The following is an 18,048-nucleotide window of genomic DNA, read 5'->3' as shown; positions in this document are numbered from 1 at the left end:
TGGTTCAACCAATGAAAACACATATAGAACTATGACATAGACTAATTAAAATTGCATTAATCAGTACATTAATTTGCCTTATATTCTGCATAAGATGAAATAAAATATACATATAAAAGACACATTTTATGTAATAATCCATATTACTTAATGTTTTAGTGGTCTGGATTTTAAAAAAGGTTTCAAGGAAACAGCATTGTTCAATCCAGGAGACCTATCTGCCTGAAGTAGTAAAATCCATCTTTGTTCGGCTTCCTCTACCTTATTCCTTATATCACCTCCCCTCTTACTTTTATTTATTATTTCTAAAACCGTGAAATTAAAAATAAGTTTCCTATCTTCTTCTTCCACATGTTTTGCTAAAGCACTTGTGTATTTTTTATTTCTTATATCTCTGAGGTGTTCAAGGATACGTTCCTTTAGACATCTATTGGTTTTGCCTATATAAAAGGCATGACAGACAGTGCAGAAGCTGAAATAAACCAAATTTTGTGTTCTGCAGTCAGCATAAAAATCTATATCAATTATAAATCCTAGTGTAGGATGTTTATATGTAGATTTATTATATAAATAGTCACATGCTGTACAATTTCTGCAAGGAAAAGTCCCCTGCCTATCAGATAGGATCATTCTTTCATTGTTTCTGGATTTGTAACATAGTTGCCTTTTTAAGGACCTCTTATTTCTAAAAGAAAAGCTGGGTCTATCTTCTAACAATTCTCTCAAGTCAGGATCCGACAATAAAACATTCCAATTCTTCTCAAAAATATTACAGAACCTTCTGATGTCACTTGAATAAGTTATAGGGAATCTAACTTTAAAATCATGACCTTCCTTGCTTTTTAACATCTTCTATAGTATTTGAGAAGAGCGGTTTACATCTCACATCCCTATTTTCAATGGTATATTTAGAGCTTTCATTTATGTCTTTCTTACTATAACCTCGGTTTAAGAAGTCTTTCTCTAATATAGTCATTGTCTTCACAAAGCCTTCATCTGTATTATGTAGGCGGCTTATTCTCATATATTGTCCTTTCACTACATTTTTGTGTACAAATGTTGGATGCATACTAGTCTTATGTAAGACTGAGAACCAGTGCAGAATCAGAAGAAAGTGACATAGTGAATGTGAATTACTTACATACCTCTCAACTCCTTAAAAGAAGAAATCTACACAAAGCCAAAAATAATGGGGGGACAAAGGCCCAAAAATAGGGACAGATTTTAAATACTGCTGTTATAAGCTAGAAAGTTGCTAGAATAATAGGATTTGTGTTGCATGTGTTTTTTAAAGGGTATTAGGTCTGAAACTCAAATGTATGTAATCATTTAATGACATCAATCCTGAGTGATTTGCCAAACTTTTATGAGGAGCAGACCAAAAATATGGACAGTCTGCAAAAATCTGGACAGTTGAGAGGTATGATTACGCGTACTTATCGCACGTATAGATTATGAGTAGTTTACAGTGTGGATTCAGGCAACCAGTGTTCATAACCAGATATGAACAAGACCGGTTTATAGGTATGCTGTGATTAAGACACTGTCTCATTGACTGGCTTGTACGTCCAAAACGTTTGCATCTGTTTAAAGCATTTACGCTTTTTAGAATGTCAAGATGTAGTTATATGTTTTTTGAAATAATTATGTAGGAACATAGCCTGGATTTTTTTTTCAATTTCATGCTAATTTGCAGCATGTGCATGTTTGTGGACTGCATACTTTTTCACTGCTAAAAAGTGAAATGACAAAGATCCATTTAGCTAACTAGGAAGTCCAAAAGATATATTGGACTATAAACCATAATAAATATGACCATTAAAAGTAACTGTAAATCATCTCAGTGCGCAAAGTAAATTACTTGTAAAAATGGAATGTCATACTACACATGGCATATGTCTGGCTATGTCCCTGTCCTTAGGCATATCCTTCTATGTTAATGATAAAATATTTTTCAAGATTAAGGATCCACAGCAGAATGGATCGATTTTAAGGGATGTAAGCATAGCAGAAGAGGAGTGTCACCAACATCATGGTTCGAATATCTGAATATAAGCTCTATCTATGAAGATGGCATGTCATTAATGCCACATGATAACATTCTGTGACAGAAACTGCCCAAAAAAAGGCACGTATCATTGGCTTCTAGGCTAGCTATGACCCACAGCAGGATGTGTACCACTGACTTGCTAGCCATGTCCTGTAGGAAAGCATGTACCACTGACAACATGATCAAAAGCCTTATTCTGGAAGAGAACATGTACTTTTGACTCAAATATGAAACCTTTCTTTAATGGAATAAATATACAGCTGACTCCCTAGCTGGCCTTCTTTCACAAGTTGTAAAACTGACCCTATTAACAAGTATTACCTTTCTTTAATGGAATAAATATACAGCTGACTCCCTAGCTGGCCTTCTTTCACAAGTTGTAAAACTGACCCTATTAACAAGTATTTTCCCAGAGCTGTACATGTGCCATGAACTGACTAGTTAACCTTGATCCCTAGTACAGTATGCAGTCCTGGCTCCCTGAAAAGTCTTGTCCCGAAGGAAGACATGTACATCTATCATATGAATCCTTACCACAAGGATGGCATCCAGGGCACATACCACTAACTAATCCCTATTCCTAGAATGACATGCAGGGTACATACCGCTAACTTATTAACTAACTTATTAACTAATCCCTACCAGAAGGATGGTATGCAGGGTACATACCACTAACTAATCCCTATTCCTAGAATGGGATACAGAATACATACCACAAACTCACCAAGTAATCCCCAACCCTAGGATGGCATGCAGGGTACATACTGGTAACTCACTAATTAATCCCTTCTCCTAGGATGATTATGTACCATCAGTTTCTTGTACCAGAAAAGGGCATGAACCCTGGACTCACTGATTAGAACCACTTTATCCTAAAGCAGAAAATAAACCAATGACCCCATGACTATTAGAAAGCAAATACCATTTACTCCCAAGGCAACCTTGCTTCAGCACAGAATTCTATCTACAAGCCTTATTCCAGAGTAAAACTCAAGCAAGAGGCCTTGCATCAGTCCAGTGCATGTACCACTAACTTCCCAGCAATCCTCATTTCAGAGTATAATGTGTACCTGTGACTCCCTAGCAGTCCTTGCCATAGAGCAGAATATTTACTCTAATAAGTAACGTCCCAGAGCTGGGTATGTGTCATTAACACACTAACCTTGGTCCCTAACCCTGGCAAGCCTTGTTCCAGAGAAGAATGTGCACCACTGACTCTGCAGCAGAACTTGCCTGAGAGCACAATGTTTATTATTTATTTAGGTTTGTTTGTTTATGCTTTTTGATGACCTGGTTAGTCTCACTAGTCTTGTGGCTTACTTTCATGGGAGACCAGAGATGATGTTCATACTTACTTACTCACTGCCTTACTCTCCTTTACTAACATTATCCTTCAGCATAAAAACAATGGTTATCTCTCCTCTGCTGCTTTCCTAGACCTATCTAAAGGATTTGACATGGTCCCACACAAACAACTCTTCTCTGTCCTCAATAACCTATCCTTCTCTCAATCAGTCACCAACTGGTTTCAGAGTTACCTGTCTGACTGCCAACAATCCGTTGTATGGCAGAATGACATATCTCCACAACTACCTGTCTCTATAGGGGTTCCTCAAGGATCCATCCTTGGACCCCTACTCTTCTCTATTTTCACCAATAATCTAGCCTCTGCCACCAAACATGGCACACTCATACAATACGCAGATGACTCAACCATCATCTGCTCAGCCCAGTCCCTACCCAAACTGCAAAAAGTCAAACAGGAAGCATTTTCCTCTGTTGAAACTTAGTTATCCGATGCCCAATTAATACTTAACCCAAACAAAACTAAACTACTCATCTTCCAACCCACCAAACATACTCAAAACAACTCTCACTTTACCATCACAGCAAAAGACAACACCACTATTCACCCAACAGAACACACCAAATTGCTAAGAGTGGAAATAGACAAACTAAAATTTGACATTCACATATCCGTGACCATAAAAAAAGTCCACAAAAAAACTAGGAGCATTATACAGAAATAAGCAACTACTCACCAAAGCAGCAAAGATTTCAGTAGCAAATTCCCACCTTATCTCCACCCTACTTTATGCCTCTCCAATATATACCAACCTAAGGCAATGCGATCTAAACAAGCTAGAGACCTGCTACAAAAAAATCACCAAATTCGCCACAGGGGCATCCTACCATAGTCACCAGTGTCTCTCACTTGCTGAACTGGGCTGGCTTGAACTCCCTCACCTCTTTCAATGGCATCAACTCTCACTCGCCCACAAACCAGTAAACCATCCACTAAATGTCCCATCCCTCCAGAATCTACTCCAACCCTATTGCACCACCAGACCACTAAGATCCAGCAACAAAAATCACTTGTAGATCACTAAAGCCAATAACTCTGCTGGTGAAGCACTATTCTCTTGCGCCATAGACAAATTATGGAACTCCCTCCCACCCACAATTACCTCCATACCATCATGCACCCACTTCAAAACTTTACTAAAAGCACACCTAAAACATGCTGGCTATGCCCTTGCAACTCCACTCTAATATCATCCACCCCATCCAACCACTACCTTTCTTTCCACCCCACTGACTACCCTGATTATAGCAAGCTCGAATGCTCATAAGCCTACTACTTATTATACAGCAGGATCTTATTGTAACAATTGTTAATGTCTGTTATGTACTTCACAGATAAAGATTCTAGTTGTCTACTGATGTTCTTCATCTGTAACTATGTTTGTAATTAATTGCTATGTTAATCAAATTGTTAATTGCTATGTAAATCCAATGTAACTGTCTGTATATTTTAACTGTGGAGCTTTTCTCCCGGGGCCACTGCTGAAAATGGACCTACGTCTAGTCAGACACTCCCAGTCAACAAATGTGAATAAATAAATAAATAAATATTGACTGGTGGGAAGCTGACCAAGGCACTGGGAAAATTCTCCAACTCTTCACAGTTGGCATTGAATGAAGTCAAAAAATACATTTTGGATGTAGCAAAAAAAGAGTGAAAATATGCATGTATCTGCATGTTTGCCTTATGTGTATAAATGTAAATAAGAATTTATGTTTTTAATTGTGAACATGTATAAAAGTTGTGTGCTTTACAATAAAGGACTATTCTTTTTTTAGAAGTGCTATGGGATCTTTTATAGCTACCCGAATTGCCACCACATGACTCAGTTCACCAGACCAGTGAAGTATAGCAAGTTATCTTGTGTTCTAAAGTGTCATTAATATTTTTTATTACTATGGATTTTATATGCAGTATGATGGGATGTAGGACCTGGACAGCCACCGACATTCTAATTTGCTAGTCCAGTCCTGTGGGTCACTGTAGACTAAAAGTGTTGCAGGGATATTGTCCATCAACTCAGTCTGGTATTTCAATGTGATGGTTTATTAAAATCACTGCATGGTCAGTAACCAAACTGCAATGCCTACCAAATAAATATTACTTCAACAGAGGGCCCCACTTGATTGCTTAACATTTTCTTTGGTGGAATATCTCAGTCCCACAAGCTTAACTTTTTTCCAACATAGCACAGAGGGTGTTCCTCACCTTGAAAATCTTGGCATAAGACTGCTCCAAAACAATATATAGGGTGATTTCTTTAGTAACATTACAAATTAGTAACATAGGTTCAAAATATTGGCTCCTTTTCAGTTCATTAAATGCTGTACCTGCCTGAAGTGACCATTGCAGTCTGACAGCTTTCCTTTCTGTAAGATCTGTCAAGGGACAGGCAGTAGTAACATAATTAGGCAAAAACTTTCTGTAGTGCCCAGTTAGTCCAAGAAAAGCCTTTACCTGCATTTTATGGTCTTGCCACTAGTCTTCCTATAAGGTTTCCGAAGTATTTAACTCCCACCATACCCAGTTATTAGCATTTACAGTCAGGTCTACCAGTCTTACAGATTACAGCACAGCCTGCCCTTTTGTCATTTGAATTAACAACCATGTCATCCAGGTATTATCTGCTCATACTGCTAGTTCTCACGCAACAGTCTGTCCTCAAACTCGATCGATCAAAATAACCTCCTACTCCAAGAGAACTGGGTTTACAGGCATGAAACATTATGCTGCAGCACATCAGGAATGAGGATTTAATATTTTATCCATCGGCCACTGAAAGTTAGCTAAAGATCTGTATAAGGCAAATCAGAACAGTGTGTGCTGAAATAGACCATCAGGGATTACAAAGGCTGTCTTTTTTTTCTTTGCAAGAGGGGAAGTAAGTGGTACCTGCTAGAACCCATTCATCAAGTCTAGCATTATGTATGTGGCTTTTCCTAGATTCTCAAACTCTTCAATTCTGGGCATGGGATAGCAATCAACTTTTGAAATGCTATTCAGTTTCCTAAAGTCATTACAGAATCTTACACTTCCATCAGGTTTAGGGACTAGCACTACTGAGATGCTCCAGTCACTGTATGACTAGCACTCCTAGCAACTTTTCTAACTTCTACTCTTACTATCTTTGTGCGTGTGGTCCTCTATAAAGCCTCAGTCTAACCATCACTCCGGGTGTTATCTGTCTATTGAGGCATATCAGTTTAGTTCTCCCAGGCATGTCTGGTAACATTTCTGTTTCCTGATTTTGTACTGTTGACAAGGATTCCTCCAACTGTACTTCAGGAAGAGATGTTCTGCTTCCTCTTGTAGGAATTTCCACATGCAAGACCATTGTAAAATTTTCTACTTCTTTCCACAGCTTCAGTTCATTAATGTGATAGATTTGCTCTGTCTTTCTGTTTCCTAGTTGCCTAACCTTGCAGTTCCCTAAATTTATTCTTTCAATCACCTAAAATAATCCTTTGAACTTAGCCAGAAATGTGTTCTCCATGCAGGACATGAATATTAATACTGGACATCCTGGGTTAAGTCATCCATTCTTATTATAAACTCAGTGTTGTATCTCCTGGGCCCTCTGTGTGTGCTCTTTTGCTATCAGCATAACCAGCTTTATCCTGGCCTGCAAACTAACACAGTGTTCTATTACACTTTAAATGCTGTCTCCTCTTTTTTTCAAGTTTCCTTAGCAATGTCAATAAGTCTTCTGGGATGTCTCCCATGCAAAAACATTCAAATGTGCTATACCTAGTTGAAGCCTGTGGCACCTCTCTAGCTACAAACAGTAAGTAGGGGAGCAATTGGTCCTAGTTTTTCACTACCTGTGTCAGTTAACTTTTCTTAGCATGGATGTCATTGTTTTACCGAACCTCTGGTAGACTGACATCTTTAACTGTCTGACTTTAAAAAAAATTGGCAAAACTGATGCAATACCCTTCACATGAAGGAAGTGCCTTGGTTAGTAAGTAGCTCTTAAGGAATACCCACTCTGAAGAACAAAACAAATTCTCTGGCAATAGCCTTACCATTAGATTTGTATAATGGCAGTACTTCTGGAAATTTTGTTACATAGTCCATTATTACTAGCTAGTAATGTTACTCATTGCTAGATTTTACCTGTGGCCCCAAATACCTATAGCAATACACTAATGAGCTACAAAATGAACTGGCACCACATCTGTGTGCCCTGTTCAATCACAGCCTTACCTCAGGCTATGTCCCTAATGAATGGCACACTGCTACAGTCATCCTGCTCCATAAAGGGGGAGCAACTAGAGATCCTGGGAACTATCACCCCATTAGCCTGACAAGTCTGGTATGCTAAACTATGGAGCGCATCATCATGGACCTGCTTAACAAAGATATAGACAATCTCCAAACTCTTTACCCCACACAGTTTGGCTCTGTCAAGGGGAGATCTTGCCTGCTGTACCTGGTTGACTTCTTCAAGGTAGTCACCAAGGCTGTGGATAAGGGTAAGGCAGTGCATACAGCCTACCTCAACCTGGCCAACACCTTTGATACCATTCCCCACTGAGGTATCATTGATAAACTCACCAAACTAGGCATCAATCCTTACATCACTAAGTGGGTTGCAAATTGGGTCAGAGACAGGACCCACAGAGACAAAGTTGCAGATTCCAAGACAGGCTGTCGACCAGTCACGAGTGGAGTTCCAAAGGGCTCTGTCCTGGGCCCTCTTCTGTTTGGCATCTACTTCTCAGATGTCCAGGCCAACACAGAAGGACTTTTGCTGACCAAGTTTGCTGATGACTGCAAGCTAGGAGTCATTATCAACTCCCCAAGTGATGCAGACAGCCTACAAAAGGGCCTCTCCGAGACCAATGACTGGTGTCGGAACCATGCCTGAAGCTTAATGCAAAAAAATGCGTCATCATCCCCTTTGGAAAAAATGCAGTTCCCACAAATTACCACATTGATGAGAGTCCACTGAACACTGAAGGGGCCATAAGAGATCTGGGCACTCAGGTTGACAGCCGCCTCACCTTCGACCACCACATTGCTACTGTGGTCAGAAAGTCCTTCTACATGTCACATCTTATAGTCAAAGGTTTTTGCATCCAGGAAGAAAGAGGTCATCACCCCCCCTCTCTGCTCATCTCTCATTAGACCAATCATAAAGTATAACGCCCCATTTGGCATGTACCTGACCAGACACTTACAACAGCTGGACATGCCACAAAAGTACCTCGCAAAAAGGATCCTAGGCCTTAACACATGCCCTACATGGACAGACTCAAGAAACTTCAGCTGTTCTCGGTCTCTTATCATCTACTTAGAGATAATCTCTGCTTGACTTACAAAGCCATGTCTGACCCAGCCCTGCTTGAAATGCTACACTTAAAGAAATCCCAATCCCCCTGTGACACATGCTCCAGAGATCACAACCTCATTATCACAATTAATAGAACATGTTGGAGGGACAGGTTCATCTCCCAAAAACTGCCCATACTCTGGAATAAGCTTCCCATTCATGTCAAGCAGAGCACAAATCTTGATGAGTGGATGGGTAACAGAAAGTTCATTCCAGGGATCATTCCAGTTGTCCTATTGGATAGGGGCACTATGAACTAACATCAGGTGGCATGGTGCCTGGGCAATTTAGTTGGGCTAGGCTTGTAAAGGCTCCAGGGCCATTACTCTAGTACACGACTATGAACCTTTGTGATAGGCACTGGAAATCAATGGACTCTTAAATCTAGGACTGCGTGTCATTTTCTGACATTTTGAACAAGAATCACAGAAATTTTCTATAGCTTTCATTATCCCTGGTTATCAAAATCTGCAAATACTTGCCTTAAGTTTCTCCATCCCAAGTCACCTGACCTCCTAATACATATCCGCAGGCTAGCTTCATTACTAGTCCCCTATGAGATTATGGCATTATCACATGGGGCACTATAATGCATTTCTTCAGATTAAAACTCAACATGAACAAATGCATTATAGTGCCCTTTAAGAAATCATCCATAGGGATCTGGGAACATATGTAGAAAGTAATCTGGCCTTCAACCAACACATGCCAGAACCGGAGGAAAACAACTGTCCTATGTCATCCACCTCATAAGCAAGGGTGTGGCATCCAGGCCGAAAGAAGTTATAGTACCACACTACTCAGCCCTTATCAGACTCATCATGGAGTACAATGTCCCCTTTGGCATGTACCTAACCTGGTACTTGCAACAGTTGGAACACCCTCAAAGGTTCAGCACCAGATGAATCCAGAGTATGAATATTCCATCCTACACAGATCACCTTAAGGCCCAATCTCTGTACTCAGTCTCCTACAGGCTACTGACTGGTGAGCCACACCTGGCATATAAGGTATCCTCAGATCACTCCAGCTCTGATGGATCCCTTGCACATCTGCAAAACAAGCAGCATCAGAAACACTAGATCCAAGGACCTAAACTTTGCCTGCAACATAAACGGACCATGCTGGAAAGACTGATATGTGTCTCAAAGTATCCCTGCACTATGGAATAAGCTCCAATTCCATGTGAAGTACATTTCATAGGTTCATAGATTAGTACTAAGCTAACTGCCCTTGCGAGCCATTTTAAACCTAGCCAATTGTCACTTGTGAGACTCATACCCTGCACCCTGTGTCTGCAAGGCAAACACCTTAACCATTAGGCCAACCTCCCATTTCATCCCTGACTCTATTCAAACAAAAGCTTGGTTACTGCATGGGAAATAGCAAATTCACCCTGAGTTTGGCCCCCATGTCTCTGATAAACAGAAGTAAACAGAAAGTAAATGAATCTCCATGTAATACCCCCCCCCCCCACAAACACATACATTAGCTACTTCCTTACTAACATACTCCACCGTATAGGCTTCCAAGGTACTCGGGGACAAAACTGGGTTGGGTTGCATGGCTAGGCTTATAAAGACCTTGATGTTCATTAGCCAAGTATAACCCTATGAACCTATGTAGAATTTCACCCCTTCCTTTACAGACACTATGCAAGAAGTTATCCTTTAACTCAAAATAGGGGTAGTAATTAATAGGAACATTACTTTCAATGTACTTCCTTACAGTATTGGTTATATTCTGTCTTACTTTGCATCAGGGCCGGCAACTCGGCACGTAAAAATCTACTGCCAATCATTAGCGGACCGGAGTTCCGCTGTGGCGACCCCTAACCGGGAAAAGCCGAAAGAACAACCCTACAAAGTCTAATTTTTCCATTGTGCATTTTAAGGTTCATGTGGATTATTATTTTAGGTCTACTAACTCATCATCTCAAGGTGTAGCTTCCTGTCACAAAACATTGCCTCTGCAGCTTCTACTATAACATCCCACACAAACGGCAGTTCCAAACAAAAATCACCATCTGATTTACCGTCCCCACTATTGGTACAAGCATCTTGAGGGTTCTCTTCTTTTAGTTTGGTTTCCCTCTCTTACTGACAGTGGACAAAATCCTCTAATTTTCTTTTCCTTCCTATGTTGCCGTACCTCTGTAAAGGACATCTCAAAACAAACCTCATCTTCAGTAGTGCTCCCTGTCTTATTTACAGCTACCTGCTGCTTAGAGTCTGCATTTACTTGAATTTTCTACTTAACACTATCTGTTCAGTACTCCGTTTCCTTACCTACATCAGCATTCGTACATATTACCACTTTGCTCAGTGGATCTTCACTGAAGTATTCAAAGTACTCAACTTCTGTCTCTGTTTATGTACTAACACATCTTTTAAGTCTCTGTGCAGGCTTTGTCATTTATTCAGTTATTTAATTAATTTATCGTTTGTTTACTGGGATAGTCCGACTGGGTTGAAGAACCCATTTTCAGCAGATGCCCGAAGAGAAAACCTCCACAAATAAAAATACATAACATTATAGAGATATTACAGTTGTTACATATGTACAGTACAATATAATACACATTAGTAACAGGATTAAAATCTAACAAGAATCTGCAGGATAGCTAAAGTACTCAAGAAATTATATGCTGATAATTTGATAGCACATATTACAGAGAGTTTTATAATGGAGAAGGCTTTAGCTGCACTAGCCAGACATAGTAAATGTACAAAGCCAAAAATCAGCAAAGAAGTTTTTGAGTAGGTGTTTGAACTCATTACAATTAGTGGTGGTTCAAATGTTAGATGGAAGCAAGTTCCAATGGTTTGCTACCAGGTGGGAGTATAAGGAGTCTCTGGCAGCGTTAGTTGAGTTGATTACCTGTAGTATGCAAGTATTAGTTGATCGAAGAGAACAGCTGGTTGAATAGGTTTGGAAAATGTTTCGTAGTGCAGGTGTTTTGTCAGCCTGATGCAATATACTGTGAGCCAAAATTAACTGATTGTACAAAGGAAGTTGTGGGAGTTTTAGCCAAAACTGTTTTTTCAATATGTCACAGTGGTGTATATGATTTGGGGAATCAGAAGCAAATTTGGCTACTTTATTGTAACACAGTGGTGTATATGATTTGGGGAATCAGAAGCAAATTTGGCTACTTTATTGTAACATTGCTCAAGTTTCTTAATATCTTTTTTTTTAGATTAATAAGGATTGGAGAAGCATACAGGAGAGTTGATAAAAGAGGAGTTCTGGCAATAGCTATACTAGAGGTGTTTAGATATTTTTTGTTCATGTACAAAATACCCATTTGTTGTGAACTTTAATAGTTTGTGAGACGTGAAGGTCAAATCTCAGGTTATTTTCAAGGGTGACACCTAGCAGTTTGGTTTGTGTGTCAGGAGTGATTACGGTAATGTTACTAGCAGTGATGAAGAAAGTGGTAGTGGAGGAGGCTCTTGAGGGTTGGAAGACCATAGGTTTGTTTTTTTGTTTTTGTTTTTTTTGGGGGGTTGAGTATAAGGTGTGATTCTATTTCAGACAAGGATTTTTGTGTGATTTGCTGGAGTTGTGGAAGTGTTGGAGCATGGCAAATAAGGGTAGAGTCATCTGCATACTGGACTATGGTTGCTAGTGGGCTGGCAGTGCTTAGGTCATTAGTGAAATTCTGAACAGACGTGGGCCAAGAACTGAACCTTGTTGTAGCTCGTTCATCTCTAATACATGTAACAAGAAGGCTTGGAGTTTCATTTAGATACCTTAACACATCAGGATGGATAGCAGCATCATTAAATACGAACGAACTAGATATCTATCAGACAGACCTTACATACATACATGCTTACATCTCAACAGCTAACTACAAAATGGCAGTCTAGCTTGCACATGCTCAGTATTTATACACTTGTGCAAGCTCTTGGATAGCTTCTTAAAGGTATATACACACATATTGATCTACATTCTCCCTCTTAAAAAGATTGCCCTTTGAAAAATAATACTAGAGTTAGACATGCATTACTACATACACCAGAAACAAAACACAATGTTCATGTCCAGCTTGCTTCATATCTGCTACAGGATTTAGAGATTCAACCATATCTCGTAACATAACATTTAGCAACAGGGACAGTCTACAGTGCACAACTTGTATTAGGAATGTCTGGATTTGTCACAGGAATAGGAATGTCCTCTGGAACTTCCTCTGGAATTGGAACACCGGACATCTCCCTCTGAGCTAAAGAGTCTCTCACAGGCTATTTGCTGTGGTATAGGTTCAGACACCTGTCTCAAATGCTTCCGATTTTGCCTAAAAACTGCTCCTTCTGATTCCACAATGTACAATCTCGGCTCTGGACCAATATTCTTCATGACACCAATCCAATCATAACCTTTGGATGTCTACATCCTTACCACTTCTCCTTCTCGAAATGGATTGAGTGGTTTGCTGGTCTTATCATAGTAGGACTTCTGGGTTAAACACTTCTTTAACAGATTGGTTTTCACTAGCCTATTGCGTTTTTCACTAACCTGTTGTTCTTGACACATGGAACCAACAATTGGACTACTGATTGGCAATGTGGTACTGGTTTGTCTCGACAGAAGTCTCTGAGCAGGTGAGCCAAGATGTTTATCATGAGGAACATTTCTGAAATTCAAGAGATTCAGGAAAACATCACTATTTTCTCATTTTGACTTCTCAAGTAATTGCTTTGCACTTTGAAGTGCACATTCTGCCAAACCATTTGACTGTGGGTACTCTGGGCTACTTGTGACATGAGGAAAGTCCCATTCTTCAGAAAATCTTTTGAACTGTTGGCTTGTAAACTGCATGCCATCGTCAGAAATAACTTTGTGCAGACTACCATGTACTGCATGTAGTGCACCCACAGGTGTAGCTGAAGTAGATATGGATTCCTCCCTACCTGACTCTGGTGACACCCCTATAGGCCTAACGCACCAAGGTGGCAAGAATGACAGATTTTATTCTAGGTGACACATTTAATTTAAAAGGCAATCGTACAACCACAAACAAATTATTTCAACAATGCACCAGTTAGCAATAATGCAAGGTGAGATATGCATGGAATGAAAACATACATTCACCCTCTTCCCCAGACCTCAACAGAAAAAGGTCTTGACATTCAAAACAGACACAAAGAAGGCAATAGCAATGAGGAGCACAGCTTTATAATGCAGCAATACAAACACGGGAAAAATTCAATGTCATTAAGCAATAAAGAGTTATAATACAACAATATACTGGTATAGACTGGGCGAACTACCAATGTTCCAACTCTTATGCTCAGCGATTCATAGAATTTATAAATTCAAATGCCCTTGAACAACTAATATGTTCCCCCACTAGAGGGGACAACATATTGGATTTAATCATCACAAATATGGGGGCCCATTGTACCACACCCATTATCACCCCCTCCTTGGTCAGATCCGACCACAAACCGATAACCCTGGACATCCTCACTCCTCCATCTCCCCCAATCAAAGAAACCATAGTCAAAAACCTTTCCAAAGCAAACTTCAAACTACTTGCATCCGAAGTGGAAAGCTTCACTATTCCTTTGCAGAAGGATAATGATATCCAGGATGCAGAATCCTACACCAAGGCACTCTATATGCATCTTCAGGATTGCATGGACCGTGCTATGCAAATTTCTCCCCCCCCCCCACTCACCACCTACAGGGCCTATTACCATTCTAGGGGATTGTGCAAGTCCAATTATTACTGATATGTTGGTTAACAAGGCTGATCTAAAGCTAAACACACTGCCTCCATGGGACCAGATGGTGCCCATAAGCAAACTTTACAATAAAAGGAGGAGACTTATACAAAAAAAGGCCAAATCTCAAGTAGAAAAATCATCCCTGATCAGCATTAGTAAGAAATTGAGGGCCCTCATCAAGTCAACTAAAGCCAATTTTGAAAAGAAAGTTGCCAAGGATGCCAAGGATAACCATAAGGCCTTCTATGGCTACGTCAAAAACCTAAATGGCAACGCTCAGGTCTGTTCTGTGCTAGTACAAAATGGAACAAAATACACTGACCCTTCTGACATTGCCAACATCTTAACTGACAGGTTCAGTGCAAATTCCCCCCCACCACCACCACCTATAGGGCCTATTACCATTCTAGGGGATTGTGTAAGTCCAATTATTACTGATATGTTGGTTAACAAGGCTCTATCTAAAGCTAAAAACACTGCCTCCATGGGACAAGATGGTGTCCCAGGCTGTGTCATACGCGAGCTCCAAAAGGAATTAACCCTGCATCTTAATACCCTGTTCAGTCTCAGCCTCCCCACAGGATATGTGCCATTAGAATGGTGCATGGCAATGGTGGTCCCGCTACACAAGGGTGGGGCCACAACTGACCCTGGGAACTACCGACCAATAAGCCTGACCAGTCCGATCTGTAAGGCTATGGAGCAAATCATTATGGAACTCATTAATGGAGAGATTGGAAACCTCTAGTCGCTGGACCCCACACAGTTCAGCTTCGTCAAGGGCAGATCATGCCTCCTGAACCTGGTGGATTTCTTTGAGACAGTTACTCAGGCTATAGATAAGGGAAAGGAGGTACACACGGCTTACCTTGACCTTGCTAAAGCATTTGACACCATTCCCCATTCAGGTATTATTGATAAGCTCACCAGCCTGGGCATAAACCCTTACGTCACAAGATGGATCGCAAACTGGCTCTCAGACAGATCCCATAAAGTAAGAGTAGTGGGATCAATGTCCGAATCCAGTCCGGTAAAGAGTGGTGTGCCTCAGGGCTCTGTCCTGAGGCCCCTCTGGTTTGGCATATACTTCTCAGAAGTACAGGCAAGCACGGAAGGGCTGTGGCTGACTAAGTTTGCGGACGACTGCAAACTGGGTGCTATAATAGAGCCTCCGGCCGACATGGAGATCCTCCAGAAGGGCCTCAATGAGACTGATGCATGGTGTCAAAGCCATGGTCTCAAGCTAAATGCAAAAAAATGCGTAGTAATCCCCTTTGGAAAAAACAGAGTAACCGCAAACTACAACATAGGAGGTAATCCCCTGAAATCTGAAGAAGAAATAAGGGATCTAGGGACCCAAGTAGATAGTCAGCTTTCCTTTGATAACTATGTTGCCAGAGTGGTTAGAAAATCCTTCTATGTGACCCATCTGATCACGAAAGGGTTTGCATCAAGCACGAAGGATGTAATGGTGCCCCTCTACTCTTCCCTCATCAGACCCATTACTGAGTACAATGCACCAATTGGAATGTACCTGGCTAGACATCTCCAGCAGCTGGAGAGACCACAAAGGTACCTAACCAAGAGGATTACTGGCCTCAAACAGTTGCCCTATGCAGCACAATTGAAAAAGCTAAGACTGTTCTCTGTTGCATACCACTTTCTCAGAGGTGATCTCTGTCTAACGTACAGAGCCATGTCCATCCCAGAATTGTTGAACATGCTCCATCTTAGCAAAACCAAATCTACTAGAGCTACACGCTCTAGGGATATAAACCTCAACACAACAATGAATGGAACATGCTGGAGGGATAGACTCCCTTCACAGAGACTTCCCTTACTATGGAACAGGGTCCCGATCTACATAAGACAGAGCCCCTCACCATCACTCTTCAAGAGGAACCTTGATGAGTGGATGGGTAACAAAGTTCACACTGGGGATCGCACCAACAGCACTACTAGATAAGGGCCAAGGGTACTAGCTGCTAGTACAAGGGTCTAGGGAACTACTAAAGGGGCAGTGAATACCGCACAATGTGGCTGGGCTAATATATGCCTTCAGGCAGATAGCCCAGTACCAACCTATGAACAATACATATATGAGCAAATGCAATATCATTCAGCAGCAAAATTCTTGAAGGCAGCAGTACTAACACAAGCAAAATGCAATGTCATTGAACAATGAAGATTTATAATGCAAAAATACAAATATGAGAAAATGCAATGTCATTGAGCAGTACTAACACCCTCAACCCCTTTGATCAATTCTAAACATACCAACTATGAAACACTCTATTATACACTGTTCACTGGCCAGTGACTACTTACAGTCTTGCTGCCGGCATGATGAGGCCCAAGTTGGAGCTCATATGGATCCCAGTTATTTATAATCCACAAAGCATTTGGGGGGGGGGGATCCACAATCTTATAAAAATATAAAATGATGGACAGAGCCTCTCGCCCCTCTGTCGAGAATATCCTAGTGACCAGGCACCATGGTTCCTCTGATGAGGAAAGTAGAAAAATCACCTGCCAGAACTCTGCTAATCATCTATGGATTCTCTATACTAGGCCCAAAGGAACTTCTTTTCTTGCTGAATCACATGCAGGCATGGAACTACTGGTTTCAGACTTCTCTCCAGATTCCACAAAACACCATCGTCCAGGATGTCAGCAAAAGACAGACACAATCTGCTACTTCACTTCCCTGTCCCAAAGCACTAGAAAAGAAAACCCAGTCATGCTGCAAGGCCCTTTTTCTCTTCAGCTCCCTGTTTCAGTCTTCCCTCCTTCAGCTAGTATTCCAGTCTCCTCTTTCACTTTTGAAACTGTCTTTTATATCACTGAAAAGGAGCTCCACCTTGTGGTGTAATGGAAAACTACAGTCTATTACTTCTCCAATGAAATACAGTGGGAGTTAAACTCTCCCCCCACTTGAAAATCTTGAGTCCCCCCCAAGAACTGAACAATATTTTTGCATTCAAAAAGGTACATTCCACCAAGGGTAATCAGCCTTATGCTCAACTTGGGATGGGGTGTCATCACTGGAGTAGGAGGCATAGGGATTATGGGTGCAGACTCTCAGATGAGCTGTGGTCACAGGTTCCTGTGTACTATGTCCCAAACTGATATATGCAAGTCTCTGTGGGGGCCAAATCAGTCTCTGCAGTTTTGGTTCAGAAGAGACAGCAAAGGAATTTTGCTCAGAAGGTTTGTCACTCACATCACATTCAATGTCCAGTTCTTCAGTAGGCATAGATCTCCTCTTGTATAACTTCACTTTTGTTTTCCATAATGGTACGACTGTCCTCAGCACTATTTTCTGAAGTTTGCATAGCAGGGCCTCCATCAGTATCAGGTTCTGCAAGAGGTACAGAAACATTACTTAGACTATTGTTAGGTCTGGGCTGCTCAAAATGACAAGGAATGAATTCCAGTGCATTTACAATGAGATTACAGCCCACGGGGTCTTGAACGTCCTCATAAAAAAGTCCACTGTAACCCCAGTCATCATCACTGTCCTCCTCTCCTTCAGCAGGAGGAAGCATAGGCTCTTGAA

The 18,048-nt window shown here is 40.8% G+C and overlaps 1 protein-coding gene across 1 annotated transcript in view; it reads right to left on the bottom strand.

Annotated features, from left to right (window-relative positions):
- Window positions 1-18,048, bottom strand: part of CRYM (crystallin mu) — a 234,683-nt gene that overhangs the window by 158,094 nt on the left and 58,541 nt on the right. The window lies entirely within an intron of this gene.

The sequence above is a fragment of the Protopterus annectens genome, chromosome 11.part0, assembly GCF_019279795.1.
Source record: "Protopterus annectens isolate FY-2018-M chromosome 11.part0, PAN1.0, whole genome shotgun sequence".
NCBI classification, from domain to species: Eukaryota; Metazoa; Chordata; order Ceratodontiformes; family Protopteridae; genus Protopterus; species Protopterus annectens.
Note: the sequence above shows the minus strand (reverse complement) of the source record. Positions and strands in the feature narration are given on the sequence as shown.